Below are 15,891 nucleotides of genomic sequence, written 5' to 3'. Positions count from 1 at the left end.
GCATGCATTCAGGTTTATTCTCTGGTTGCAGAAGATGAATCTTTATTCTTATGGATTTGACGTGTGTTTTCTTTTCACTCCCTTTATGCCAGAAATGTACTTACTTTGAAATCAAGCTTTAGCATGCAGTGATTTCTTAGCACATTTGTTTAGTAACTGGACACAGAAAAAGTGTTCATGTGTTCATCAGTCACTAATAGAAAGAAGTGGGTTTAGTTGCTTCCCAAGAAGATTGTATTTAAAAGAAGATATATCTTCACAATAATATCATTCAAATGTCAAATCTGTATAGATGTATGATGTATGAAATGAAACAATATTTGCTCCATTGTTTAGGAGAAATCAGTATAATGTGCTTTACTTTGGGACGCTTGTATTATTTCACCGTTCAAATAGCTGAGCCACATCTCCCAATGATTGCTCTTGAAAAATCCAAGCGTATTCAATGAAATGTCCCCAAGATGCTCCCTCTTCATGAGCTGTTGAAGGATCCAAAGATACTCAATATGCAAAAGAGGTTTTTATATTATTTCTTAAATGGAGAGACCCTTGTACCCTCAGGGAAGAACCTACAGATGTCTCCCGGACTGTGAGAATTCCTTGCAGTGAGAAGGTATTGGAGATATATTTATTCCACAAGCTGTCACATGATGAATCTATGGGGGACAGAGGTTTCATTCTGAGTTATCTCCTAACAGTGCTAAAGCAGCAGAATTCCACAAAGAAGCCTGGTGTCACAGACAGGAGCAAAGTTTTATTTTGGATTCCCAATGCCTAATTTTAAAAGACAAGTCTCTTTTTCTATATTTCTTATGGAAATGTCTCACTCATTATTTTATCATCTCATCATATATTCCTCCCATTGGAGAACCTTACATGTCTACATAACTGATATCATTGCCTTGGTAGGCTGCAAGGAAGTCTTGAGGGTGATGGAATTGGATAATTAGAGAAATATTTAAAAAAAAAAACAGGGGGGCCTGGGTGGCTCAGATGGTTAAGTGTCTGCCTTCACTCGGTTATGATATCCAGGTCCGGGGACTGAGCCCCATATGGGGTTCCCAGCTCAGCAGAGAGTCTGCTTCTCCCTCTCTCTCTCTGCCTGCCGTGCTTGTGCTCACTCTGTCTCTCTCTCTTTTTCTCTGTCCCTCTCCTCTCTCTCTCTCTGTCTTTCCCTCTCTCTCAAGTGAATAAATAAAATATTAATAAAATAAAATAAAATAAATAAAATAAAATAATAAAATAAAATAAAATAAAATAAAATAAAATAAAATACAAACCAAAACAAATAAATCCTATAATGGACAATATTAACATTCAAATTCAAATTTCTTGATCAAATAAATGCACTTCCCATAATTAATTTTCCATTATTTTACAATGCCTTCCCCATCATTCCTTCCTTCTGAATCTGTTTCTCCTTCTTTACTTTCCTACTGCTAAATCCCTTTGCATGGGCTTGGCAGACAGATTATAAGTGAAGGACCATGATGATGCCTGACGAAGATAAGGGAATCAAAAGCTTTCAAAGCTAAGGGTATATTAGCTCAACATATACAGTTTTTCAATCAGTATTTAAGTGCTTTACACATGGTATCACTTATTTTATTCATACTCTAAAACAAATTGTGTTGGAATTTAAAAATTGAAAAATACAGTTTCATATTTTTATTAATCCTACTTTCAATTTATCATCATAGCTTTTTTTTTTTACAATGGCTTGCTTTCCTCTTCTTTGACACACACACACACACACACACACACACATATATTTTATAATCTCTACACCCAATGTGGGGCTTGAACTTACAACCCTGAGGTTGAGTCGTATGCCAGCCAGGTTCCCCTCCCCCACCATGTTTTTTTTCTAATTACAATAGTCATAGAGATATATTTTGAATATGACTATTGCAATTGTCATAGAGATACATTTTGAATATTTGAATATTAATCGTCTTCTTTTTTCATTTCTACAAGAAATGTATTCTTTTCTATTTTTTGGAACATGTAGCCTTTTCAGTTTATTTTAGGTTTTTCACACATTTAAAGATACAATATGGGAAGCTATGGCCTAGTCTGATATTCAATTAACAAAAAAACTCAAAGATGTTGCAGCATGGCCAGAAATTTCCTTTATTGAATAGAGGTATTAAGTTATAGGCATCAGCTGTAAACCCCAGCCCCATGCCTCCACTGGTCTGCAGCTGTATATGAGACAGGAAAAGTGGATGGTCTGTATTCCTCCAAACTTGCAGAATCTACACCTGCCAACCGTTTTTTAATATATGCCATTTTTGAAGCTATATCTCCAGTGACCAATGGACCCAAAGCAGTGATATCCACCTAAGTTGCTATTGTTCATAGCTGTAGGAGACTAAAAGCCCCAAAAGTACTTTAAAAGTCCAGCAAGCTCTACATTTTACTCTCCGAGAATGTTTCATTTCTATACCCTCCTGAAGATTATTTTTGTGAAAGTACTATTTATTTTGTTATAAAATTTTAAGAAAAGTTTAAGTGCTATAAGTTAAGCTAAGCTCTCTCTATATGATATGTGCTAGATGGAGAAGATTGCATTAATGATGATTTAAGAACAGATATATTTGTCCTTTCAGGCTTGAATATTTCAATTCCAACTACTCTAAAATTATAAGGATGTAGATAGAAGAGATAATTTCTAAGTCTCATTCCATCTGTAAACCTCTTTAACCCAATGAGAACTTATCCCTGAAAATCAATTTTTGTAAACAGAAGTAGAAAAGAGAGCAAAAAGGTACCCCACCGTGTGATCGGTAGAGATGAGGCAAATAATTTACCTTAAGAAATCTCAAAACCAATTCTGGGTTATGTCTTAATCAGACTGTGTACCTTATCAGTGTTCTTTTCTGGCTCTCTAGAGTGGGGAAGAGGATGGTCTTGCTCTTGATGAGATGACGTCTTTATTTTTCTGTCCCCAGCAGCCAATCTGATGACATTAATTTTTATTTAGCAAATAGCAAAGAAAAGTTAATTTTGTAATAAATCATTCAGACCAAATGATATGTCTGATTTTTTTATTAGAAATCAATATAATGGGGATCCCTGGGTGGCGCAGCGGTTTGGCGCCTGCCTTTGGCCCAGGGCGCGATCCTGGAGACCCGGGATCGAATCCCACGTCGGGCTCCCGGTGCATGGAGCCTGCTTCTCCCTCTGCCTGTGTCTCTGCCTCTCTCTCTATCTCTCTGTGCCTATCATAAATAAATAAAAATTTAAAAAAATTAAAAAAAAAAGAAATCAATATAATGTATTAACAATGAGGTTTTATATAATTGAGTTTATGTTCCCGAGGAAAGTATCAGTAACTTGATTTTTTTAAACCACTAAAATCTAGATACATTTTTCCCCTTTGTGACTAAAAGGAAATTCTCTATAAAATGAGATGAAACTACATGCTTTGGAAACTTGGATTTAACGAGGAGTGCTAAAATTCAACCTTGCATTAGCCATTATAATTTTTTGACACTGTCTTAATGTGTGAAGGAAGAATTGAACTCTAGAGCTAGAAAGGGCATCATTAAAAGACAAGATTGCCTTTCTGTATGACAGATATTAATATTAGATCATTTGCTTGGCTAGGAGCAGAGCTTATGAAGTATATGGAAACTACGCAAATTTGGTTGAGACTGAAAACCTTTCTTGCTACATTTCTTCCTCCTTCCTCTATACTTTACCGATGAGTTAAAAGAAATATGACTGAGTATTAATTGGTTTTGCTGCTGTATTCCACATTTGTTACAGAAAAAAAGTATTCTACAGAAATGCTTGATTCAAGTAAGTGCATCCCACCTTATCCTGGAGGCTTTAAAGACAAAATATTTTGTTTCATGTTTTCAGAAAATCCAACTTTCAGAGAACTTGAGAAATTTCCTTTTTTACACCGTCTCCCTTCCACACATAAATACGCTAGCCAGACATAACTCAAACAGCCAGTTATTTTCCCTCAAGATAAAAGGAGACAGTTTCTGATTTTGTGTATTATTTTCACCATCAAAACATAAATTTAATTAAATCAGGAATTGAAATGAGGCAGCTCAGAAAAATACACATATTTTCTTTTCCAAGTACCGTTAAGAAAAAGGGGAAGAGGAAAGAAAATAGGGGAAGTTTGGAGGGGAGTGATTTTAAGCAGATGTTTATTCCCTAGTTTGTCACAGTCCATGCTGTAGAGACAGAGGAGGACCACGGTTAAGACGAATGAAACTGGAGCCCAAATGCCCAGGTTCGAAATTGGGCTCAACTGCTTATTAGACATGTGGCCTAGTACAAGTTACTTACCCTCTCTAGCTTCCATTTCCTCTTCTTTTACAATAATAATAGTTTCTCCCTCCTAGACTTCCTTGGAAATGAGCTGATATTTCTATAGCACACAACACTACATAACTATTTAAATATACGTAACTGCTCTGTTGTGCCACATGCAGGTTGATTCATGGTTTGTTTGTTTGTTTTCATCACTTTCCTAGCCTCTGAAAGCTTTTGGGTTTGTAATTTCTTATTTAAGTGCTGACTTGAAGTGCCCACCTTGTTATCCAATAAAGAAACCTTCTGATACTCCTGGTACCTATTGGGAGATAATTCTCCACGAGTCTCTGACCTTTCTGTATCTCTGCCAGCAGAGAGCGCAACCGCCTTTTGCAGTAGTCTGTTCCTCTTAAGGATATTGCTTAGTGAGTAGGCTTTGAATACAGGAAGAGAGGATAAACCTGCTTCCCACCTGTTAAAAGATTTAGGTTCCCAAGTTCAGGGTTCTTGTTCTGTATTGAGACACTGTGTGCAACCATCTGAGTCCATCCATGTTGCCAAATGGGACTGAGCAAAATGGGAACCGATGCTAATATGCAGAGGTTCATGATACTTGTATCTAGAAAAATAAAGTTCTCTATCTCTGACCCAGGAGTCTGCGTCCTATGTCCATGGAACTGTGGCAGCTATCTTGTTAGCTTGCAAGAAGAGTAAATGATCAGACACTTAACAGGTCTCGACAGAAATCATCCAGAAAGCACAATGTAATACTGTTGCATGTTATTGGCGTGCTTCTCTATTTTATATAAACAACTGAAAAAAAATTGGATCCAAATATAAATGAACTTTGAAAAGTTATACTCAATTGAAGTAAAGACTATACTTAATTGAGATAATTTGATGGATGAGTATCTGCTTCAAGCTATGGATAGGGCCGATGTAGGCTTGATAGTGTCCTTCTCCCCTGCAGTTTCCCACCCATGTCTGGTGGCTCGTGTGGATGCCATACTGGCCAATGTGTATCACAGTTCACAGACAGCATGACTAGATCGCTTGTCTAAACATATATTTTTTAAAGATTTTATCTATTCACGAGAGACAGAGAGAAGCAGAGACATAGGTACAGGGAGAAGCAAGTTCTTATGGGGAGCCCGATGTGGGACTTGATCCCAGGACTCTGCAATCATGATCTGAGCCAAAGGCAGATGCTCAACTACTGAGACATCCAGGCATTCCTGGTGTCTAAACATATTGGTATTCTTATTCCTTGGATACTAGCTAAGGCTACGGACCATCTCAACCCCCTCGTCTGTGCTTCTGGAGGAGGAACTGCCTCAGCTTACCCCAGTGTGACAGACGTAAATGTTCATCTTCTCTGCGTATATTATTATTTTTTAAAGATTGAGAAGCACAACTCTTGTCAAAAAAATGAAAAGCCAAAACAGAATCTTCGAGTCATATAACTATGGGTTGAAACTAATTCTAATGTTATGAAATTTAAAAAAATACCGAGTAACAAATTTCCTGATTTTTTAAATGGCAAATGGTGAAATTTGACATGTCGAAAATTAAACCATTGCACTTATTTACCATGCTCTCTTTACCTGGATTTGTAACCATTTAAGCACCAGGTCTTTACCACCTGAAGATATTCCAAAGTGCTAATTTCTTACTAATTTAATACTTCTTTTGTTTCTTTTATAAATATCTGTCACATGGCTCTTCTATTCAATATATAAGGGACAAGCAACTCTCTTATTCAAACATAGAATATGGCTAATTTTCAGCTCCTGCAGATAAATATTCCCAGAGAATAATTTTATTTTATCTTCCTGTTGCATCCTCTTTGTATAACAGGAATTGCCTCCATTGGCTACATTTCATTTTATACAGGTACTATGGGACGTGCTTTAAATATATTTCAGTGAATTTTTGCTAACCTTGTAAATTAAATATTATTATCACCATCTATATGGGACAAAAGTGAGACTTAAAAAACTAAGCAGTGTGTTTGAGACACCAGGCTTCGTAAGGGAATGTTTGAGGCAGTACAGAGACTTAAAATGAAGCATCTCTGAAATCAAATCCAGAAGCAACAGCAGATAAGAGGTACTGACCTCAGTTATCTGAAAAATATCAAAGAATGTGCAAATGTTTGATTTTTATCTACGTACTCAATAATATGAAGTACACATATTATTGAATTCTCTATACTCCCAGCCAAGTTATACTTCCCACCTGGAATGGTAGACGGTGATTTTAACATTTAATTGTCATAGAGTTGGAGCACCAAAAATAGTGGTTCTGTGCATTTCTGAATGACCAGTAACCAAGGGTTTTGTTCTATTTCCTAGTTTCTTACAACTGCTTCACTTTATTGTACTTGCTAAAAAGGAGGCCGCAAAATTTTCTGCAAAAATGGCAGACATCAAGGTTATACATAGGGATCCCTGGGTGGCGCAGCGGTTTGGCGCTTGCCTTTGGCCCAGGGCGCGATCCTGGAGACCCGGGATCGAATCCCACGTGGGGCTCCCGGTGCATGGAGCCTGCTTCTCCCTCTGCCTCTCTCTCTTTCTCTGTGACTATCATAAATAAATAAAAAATTTAAAAAAAAAAACGTTATACATAAATGGAGAAGCCGTTTTGATGCCAATTACCAGGGATGAGCCACAAACAAATTTAGCAGACTCTACAAATACTGAAGGTCAAAAAGCTCCTGAGAGTTGTGGGGGGCACCAGGTGCTCTGCTAAATGCCTCCTGTGTGTTACATGTTGGGTGAGTCAAGCTCCAGTTTCTTATCTTGGAAATGATGATAATGATGACACCTAACAATCCTGGGATTGTTCAGTGGATTGTGTAAAATCATGTATGTGAGGCATTCAGAGTAGTGCCTGACTCCAAAGTTTACATATAGTAAATTACTGATATTTTCATTACTGAATATGTCTAAAATCTCTATTACAAAGATTTTTTTTTTTTTTTTGGTTTGCAAAGATCAAACTTCAGACTTAAAAACAGTAAGTAACTTGCCTAAAGTTGAACAGCTGGTACGTGGTGGAGTTGAGATTCAACGAAAGGCAGCTCACAGAGATGTAGCGAGTAATCCTCCTAGAAAGCTTGCGAGTGCCTTGGAGTGTGAGGCCGTGATGCTTTCCAAAAACGTGTTGCTTGATAATTACTCTGGCACCCACACTATATTCTACAAACTTTAGGCTACCTTCAATTCGTTGTTATTTTATTGTTATATAAGCAACATATGTTAAATCAGTTTTTAAATCTCCCCTTGATATATTGGGAAAATGTTAGAAGTCATTTATGAGGAGTGGTCATTTTTCTCCATGTTTCTCAATGCCATGGTATGATCATTATGTCGTTTTGTAACAACTGGATAACTATACAATTAAATATTAACTTGAAATTCCATGTGAATATGATTCAGCAATATGACAAACCACAGTTCCCTGGTATAAATCTGCTCCAGTCAAAATTTTGCCACAGGAAATTATGATTAATCAGTAATGATTTCCTTTAAAAATCAATTGTAATGGCTATTTATTTAGATTCCTGATTACAACCACTAATCTGCGAGGATGTATTGCACATATTTAAGTGATATAAATTAAGAGGCAAAAATGCAGATACTACTCTAACCTCTAAAGTCTTCTTCAAAATTAATGGCCCGAGGACACACTGTTATGAATGCCTAAAGGCTCATCATTTAAATAAATTCTGTCTTTACCTTTTCCATAATCAGTGAGCTTGTTGTTCTTTTCAATTTATGAACCTTTTTTTTCACATATACCTCCCAAAATCAAGACACAAATCAAATTGCACCTTCTCTGTGTGCAAAGGTGGCTTTCTTATATCACAGACAATTTGGAAAAAAAATAAAAACACAGACAATTTGGATAAAAAAAAAAAACAAAAACGATGTAGATGAGGGAATGTTTCTTTGCTATCATGATTAGAAATATATTTAAAATTCCAAAGTGTTGGTACTGTTGGTCAGTATATGTAATAAGAATAAATCCGTATCATATAAAACACAAACTAGGGCACCTGGGTGGTTCAGTCGGTTAGGTGTCTGCCTTTGGCTTAGGTCATGATTCCAGCAGGGTCCTGGGATCAAGCCCAGCATTAGGCTCCTGCTCAGTGGGGAGTATGCATCTCCCTCTCCCTCTGCTCCTATTCCTTCTCTGTCTCTTTCTATCCCTTTCCTCTCTTTCAAATAAATCTTTAAAATAAAAAGAAACACCTACTACAGGTCAAATGATCAAGTTTTCTTTCCAATATGTTTTATACATATGAATGAAATGAGGATTCTGTAGATAATTGAAAATTAAAAATAATTCCAAATTAACTGAGATTTCATGTTGCGATGCCTTAGAGGATTTTAGCATCCCTAATTATTTTTCCTGTTAGCTATGGTCTTTACCAGGCTTAGGAACCAAGGCACAGATTACTTGTGGATAAGTTTTCCATTTGTGCCTGTCTGAATGGAAAATTGTTTGCCAGATTTATTTATGTACTTCACTAATGATTTTCTGCTTCAGTTATATCAAATCAATTTTGAATTCCTGAATAGATTAGAAGTTTCATTAGAAATTTTAGAAAGGGGAGAGCAGGGAAAGGCAAAGTAACAAAATCAACTCTAATATTTATATATATATAAATTATATATATTATTTATATATTTATATATAAATTAATGAAATTATATTATATATTATACATATTAAATTAATATTATATTACATTATATATTATATACATTAAATTTCACTAATTTAATAAAAAGCTGCTAGTACGTAGTAGGCTATATGATGCATCATAGGCGCTTTATAAATGATTATGAGAAAATGATCATTGCTTTAAGTACTGATGCTGACAATATTCTTTTGTATTAGCCAGCATTTGTTCTTCTCATAATGATGAATACATTTTGATTGGTGCTAGTCCTGAAAACTACTACTAACAATACTTACCACAGTACATTTATTATTTACTGTGTGCTTCCTAAGTGCTCATACATTGTCCTAACCCCCATATTAAATCTTTAATTTAAAGCTTTGCCTTACATGCTATGATAAGCCTGAGTCAAGATATGAAACAATGAAGACAAATGGAGGTTAAATAGTGTTTCCAAAGTCAAGTAATTAATAAAAGTGACGCTGGCTTAGAATCCAATTTTTTGGGATGCCTGGGTGGCTCAGCAGTTGACCATCTGCCTTTGGCTTAGGGAGTGATCCTGGTCCCAGGATCAAGTCCCACATCAGGGTCCCTGCATGGAGCCTGCTTCTCCCTCTGTCTGTGTCTCTGCCTCTCTTTCTCTGCCTCTCATGAATAAATAAATATAATCTTAAAAAAAATAAAACAAAATCCAGTTGTTACTACCCCACTACCACTGTCATCACTGGGAATTCCACTGTTATTCATCAGGTTACACCACCCTGATTCAGTAACAAAAAGAGGAATTTCATTAAGTGAATTTGGATTGAATTCCTGGGAGAGAGCTCTGATGCAGAATAAAGGCCATTGAGTGACTTCTGCCTCCTGCCAACCATGCGACTTTTGGCAATTCAGGAGAATTTGGAAATCTGGGAACTTCAACTGACTCTTCAGTAAAATGGAGATATTATTATCCAACAAATTTGTGAGGTTTAACAATAAGGAGTTGTAAACTTTAACAACTTACAGAAATGCTTAAGTGTTTTTATATATTGAAGGGATAATAATCTCCTGAAATATTTCCTCATTTATTACAAATATTTCTTCAATTTTATCTTAATTACCTTTAGTTCCTTGCTAGTAAAACTTTGTAGCAAAACACACTGATTCATACAAAAAGATTGACAGCATCTGCTAAAGTCTATGATCACCACCCTCTCGTGGTTCTTAAACCACGCCTGACAACCCGACTAAGTTCCTTACTTCAAAACACTTCCATAATTTTTATGACCTTTTAAAAGCACTTTCCCTTCTGAAATGTTCAACCCTTCACACATAGCTGCCAATTGCGCCTCTTGCTTTGGAGAGAAAAGTGAAGTCATCTACTGAAAGTGTCTTCCAGGATTAAAGATAGAAACCTCCCAATATCTGCATTTTTGCTTTTTTCCTTCTTGATACGTCAGAGAAGCTCTACCTCCTTCTACCTAAATCTCATGCCCCCAAATCTTCCCACATTCTCTGAAATGTTGAAAATATAACAACTCTCTCTCTCGGATATTTAGCCTCAATTTGTTCATTTGCACTGGTTTTGAAACTCTTGGTTGACTACTGCATTTGGAGCCTCCAAGTGAACTGTGTCTCTGAAAGGCACATGTTTGTATAACTCCCTTTCCCTATAAATAAAGGATTTGTTTTGCTCAGTGTCAGTAAGCCTGAGACAAGTAGAGGCTCCATAAGCACTTGCATTTTAGGGCTTCTTCTTTTGAAAAACTCCCTCTAACCTTAAGAAAACCAAAGCTAAATCCTAAGGGGAGACAGGGGTCATGAAGAGACACCAGGCACATGAGGTAATGTCTTCATGGACCTTCCATCCAGGCCTAGTGACCAGCTGAATAGATTCGTGAATGACCCCACTGATTAGCTACATGGAGCTCATAAATCACTCATCAGAGTCCTGCCCAAATTAAAGACTCATAGAAACATTAAAAAATATATATTTACCATCTTAAGCTACTTCATTTTGAGGTGGCTGGTTTTGTAGCAGTAAACAACTAAAGCAAGTAGCTCAAACATTTTCTCTTAAAAGAACATCATAAACAACAGAAAAACAAATATTGGTACATAAAACCCGATTTAATCTCACAGCTTCTTTAGATTACTCACACATATACCCCGTTACAAAAAAAAAAAAAAAGTTTGCAAAACAGTTTTCATACCTCACTATCTGATTTCAGAACCATAGATTCAATCTTCATTCGATATAAATGTGTCCATTGCCCCATCTCTCTGAGGACATAGTTCTGTTGCAAGAGAATTGGTGGCTCTCTTCCACTCAACCTTATATTTCTATTCTCCTTTTAAATGCTCTATAAAAATCCCTCCCTGAAACCTTTCCTTCCCTTTGGCTTCCTATGTTTGCCTGTTTTCCTCTTCCCTCTCTGGCAGGTTTGGGAATGGTTTCTGAAAACTCATTCTTCCTTATTCTTCAATTAAATGTAAAAGTTTCTACAAGGATCTATCCTGGGTCCTTTTCCCTCCTGAGTCTCACTGTCTGGGATCTATGTCCTTGCCTGGAGTTTAGTTTGCCACCTATAATGGAATGGCTAACTGGTACTGGTTCCAGTATTTCCTATTTAAATGAAAATTACCACCATTCACTCAATTATGCAAACTGAAATTCATCCTTCACATCTCATATCAAACCTCATATCAAATAAGTCCAAAATTCCTTTTGACTTTATTCTGTAATGTCTTATAAGCATCAGGTTTATCTGTAACCACAGCCCAAAGTGCTTATATATGTATTATGTATAATATATACATATAAAATTATTTTTAAATAATATTTGGTATACTACTGATGCTCACTTGTGCCTATTTTGCTTGATCAATTAAACATAAGATAAATTTTAGGCATTCAAAATTCAAAAACAGAAGAAATAAGTGATAAAGTGTATATGTCAGAAGAAATAAGTGATACAGTGTATATGTCAGATATTGTATGTTTAATTCCCCAGAGAAGATAAAGATGTGGCCTTAACTCTGAAGAAATGTATTAGAATCCAGCATATATTTTAGCATGTCAAAGGATAGATTATTAATTTTGATCTCACCATCTGAAAAGCTATAAGGCTATCACTTTATGAACTTTTCTTTCACGTCCATCACATGATAAACTTGTTAATAATAGAATTGAGGCCTGATCTTCTGAAGTGGTAGGAACAATTTCCTCAAAATTGAGAATTCAGAAAATGGGAAAAAATGTTTCTTCCCTTTTGATATGAACCTGAATTATTGACAATCTATCTACATACAAAATGAAAAATCAGGCTTCCCAAATAATTGATACTTTTTTTTTTTCTTACAGCCACAATGTAAGTTTATACAATCACAACCCTATTCGTCTCCTTGTCTGACTTGTTTTCTCACAACTATGTGTGTTTCTAGCTTTGGAATAACTTTTAAACTATCTGATCATAAAGCAATTCATTGCTGACAGATAGTTATTTGGCCTTCTATTTTTACAAGTAGTCAGAGATACCAATTGCAAAATACGGTTTTAAAATTGCCCTTTCCTAAGCTTGGCAGCTATGTGAATTCTCATTAAATTTGTTTGTAATATTTATGACAGTATGCATGCATGAGAAATCTTTTGTTAATGCCATGTATATAGTGAGGCCTAAAGAAAACCTGTTCCTTTGGATATAATATATCCAAGAATACTAGGGGGAAAAAAAAAGTAAGAAAGAAAGCTCTATGACAGTAAATCTATTCTGAAGCTGTAGAACTCTACTCTAAATTACATAAAAACTAACACCTTTATTCTTGACATACTCATCAGATCATGATTAATATGTAAATATTTCACCTTTCATCCTGTGAGGAAAATATGGGATTGTGGTTTATCCTCAATTCTATTTTGTAGGTTAATTGCAAAACAGAAATCATGATAGAAAAACTCAGAATACTTATTAATATATATTCTTCAAGATGGACCATAAGTTATTCGTATTTAAGAGAAATCACTGAAGAATTAGGACAACTAAAAGTTAATTGCAAGAAAAATTACGTTTTTTCCATAAATAGTTCCTCAACAGAGAATAAACTCTTGAAGTATTTTTTCAGAGGAAGACTCCTACTCTTGTTTAAAGGTTCCATTGGGTTCCTAACTTTAGAAATAATCTATGATTTTTTTCATAGTCCCAGACAGCTAACTTTTAAACATTTTAAAAATATTTATTTAGTAGTAGTAGTGGCAACATTTTTAAAGACTTTAGAGTACTGTCTCTACCTTTCCACTGTTTGCTCTTAAAAGGTAGGTTTTATAGGACTTCAAAAAATGATTTTTCGATTGTTCTCAAGACAAATATCCTGATGCGTAACCTTTGTGCATATATACACACATACACTTTTATAAAAATGTGTATATTATATTTCCCCATTTTATAATTTGTCAATGCCTGTTACCAAACAGCAACATAATACATTTTGGTTGAATTAATTAAAGGAAAAGACATAGCAAAACATTGCAAAGGTAGGTGAAATTTCCTAAAGTAGAAAACCTTAACAATATATAGTGTAGAGTTTACGTAGAAAATTATATCCACAGATACATATAGGCACACACACTTCCTATAAAATCTGAGTCTCACCACAGAGGAATAAATAGCATATTCACAGGAATTTTAACAGGTTGGAATTTAGTTGTCAAATTCCCTGATAGTATAAACATCTCCAGGCTGAGAAATCTGATTAGTCAGTCCACAATGCTGGATTTTGTTTTTGGAATATTATCCTTGTGGATATACAGATATATGATATTTTATTAATTTTTAGTGTGTACTGCATGCTAACGATATTCAAAGCCAGGTTCTCTAGAGAGTGAATGATTTCTCTATAGGTAAATTATAATAAGAGAAAATTAAATTATAATAGTAAGTTTATATACATGGACTTGAAACATGGGAGTCTTATTTTTGCTACAACTTACTCTGGCCTGAAACTAAGGTCTGTTTTTTTAGAATGTTTTGACTTATTTTTAATCTGATCTAATCTGATGATTGGTTTTCATAGTTTAATTTTCAGGAGACAGAATAATTTCTAAATTCATGGAGGAGAAAGAGACCTTAATGAAATTCTAACACACCTATCTCTTCATTGTCCACACCTGACACAACTGGTAAATATTATATTTTGTACTGATTGAATAGATAATAATTTTCTCATCTAAATATCTATTCTTCTGAAAATGTTGCAGTTGTTTAATTTGTCAGATTAGTAAAATGCTCCTGTCCAAATTTTTCTGCCTTAACTCCAAATTTGATCCATATGATTATTTACCAGTGTGACCTTCATTTTTTTAAAATAAAAAGCATAGATGCATTTTTAAATTTAAGGTTATCAGTCATTCTAATGTTATGGAAAGCAAATACCCAAAGAGCTAGACTGGGAATTTTGTGCAATCTGACATTACGATTAATTAAATGCAGGCAGTTTTGCAAATATATAAGCACAGCTAGAAATGAGAAGTACTACAATCAGAAATTACCTGCAATTAAATGTAGCTTTCCTTCCATTAAAAAGCCAAAACTATAAAAGGCTCTTCTATACCATTCTTACATGAACTAATTTTTATCAAGGTTTTGTCACATAATCAGCACAAAAACTCTGTGAAGGAAGTCTTTTATTTTTATTCCAATTTTTCAGATGTAGAAAATGATCGAGTGACTTGATTTCCATAATAGCAGACAGAACTCATTAGAAGAATTTTCCAAAAGGCCAAGACCTCTCCTAGTTATTAACTTTGCACTGGTGAGGACCTATTCAGCAAATTGGAGAATCTAATCCGTGTTTTCTCAGTTCGTGACTGTCTATACACAGGAGCAAACACAGGTACACACATGTGACTATGCAAACATAAGTGCCTATGCCAAAATTCTCCCCATCCATCTTTCAGCTTCCTGAAATTTTACTGATTATAAAACAACCTAAGAATTGCCCTTACAAGCCCCCAGAGAGGGCAAGTTCTATTTTGACCAGTATAGGTCACGTTCTGCAGTTCCCCACAGAAAGCCACGGTGCAAATTACAAATTATGCAATGATTCACCTCATTTTGGGGGCTCGACACACTATAGAAGCAAACAGTGCCTTAACAGAAAGCACACCTGAAGACAAGTTTAATTATCTATGCAGTTGTGGTTTTTTTGCAGTTTTTTTTTTTTTTTTTTAGTTTTTTTACTTTTTTCTCTCTGACTTCATAAATGAATCTAAAACTGCTATGTAGAAGGTAGGATCAGTTGTGAGATCTTTAATCACCAACACAGTAAAATGCGTATCCTGCTGTAAAAATGCATCTTAAAACAGTACATATGTTTACGATAAACTATCTGCCTAATGGGCAGATTGCAGTGTTGAAAGTCTTTTTCTAGAATATCAAGTCTTACATATGTTATGAATGAAGATCCTTTAGAAATACACTTTTGTAATCATTTCTCCCATTCTAGAGTAAACAAGCAAACAGGTGTTACAGTCTCAGCTAATTCTTTGTTCATTGTCACACTGAAAGAAAAAAGAAAAGTTTTAATGCATCAAAACTATTCATTTCACCATTCCATTTTTTTTTTCAGGCAATTTCATGTCCTAAGCATTCACACGGGGGTTTTAGCAACGGTTGTGGCATTAAGCTGCATTTTAAGTGGCTATATAAGATGCAACAACATCATTACCTTGAATTAAAGTGCAAGAGGAACACTCCACTGGGAGCGCATCGTATCCTACATGAAGAAAATAATTCATGAGTACTCTTCATAAAATTAGCTTTATTTCTCCATTCTAGAATAAATGATAGAACATTCTAAAGAATATGTCCTAAATCAGTAGCAAGCTGCCCCTCCTAAATCTCAATAACTGTCTAGGGTAATCTTCGACAGCTGGGTGCTATTAG

Source organism: Vulpes vulpes, chromosome 4 (genome assembly GCF_048418805.1).
Source record: "Vulpes vulpes isolate BD-2025 chromosome 4, VulVul3, whole genome shotgun sequence".
In the NCBI taxonomy this organism is placed as follows: Eukaryota; Metazoa; Chordata; class Mammalia; order Carnivora; family Canidae; genus Vulpes; species Vulpes vulpes.
This window is presented reverse-complemented; position numbering follows the sequence as displayed.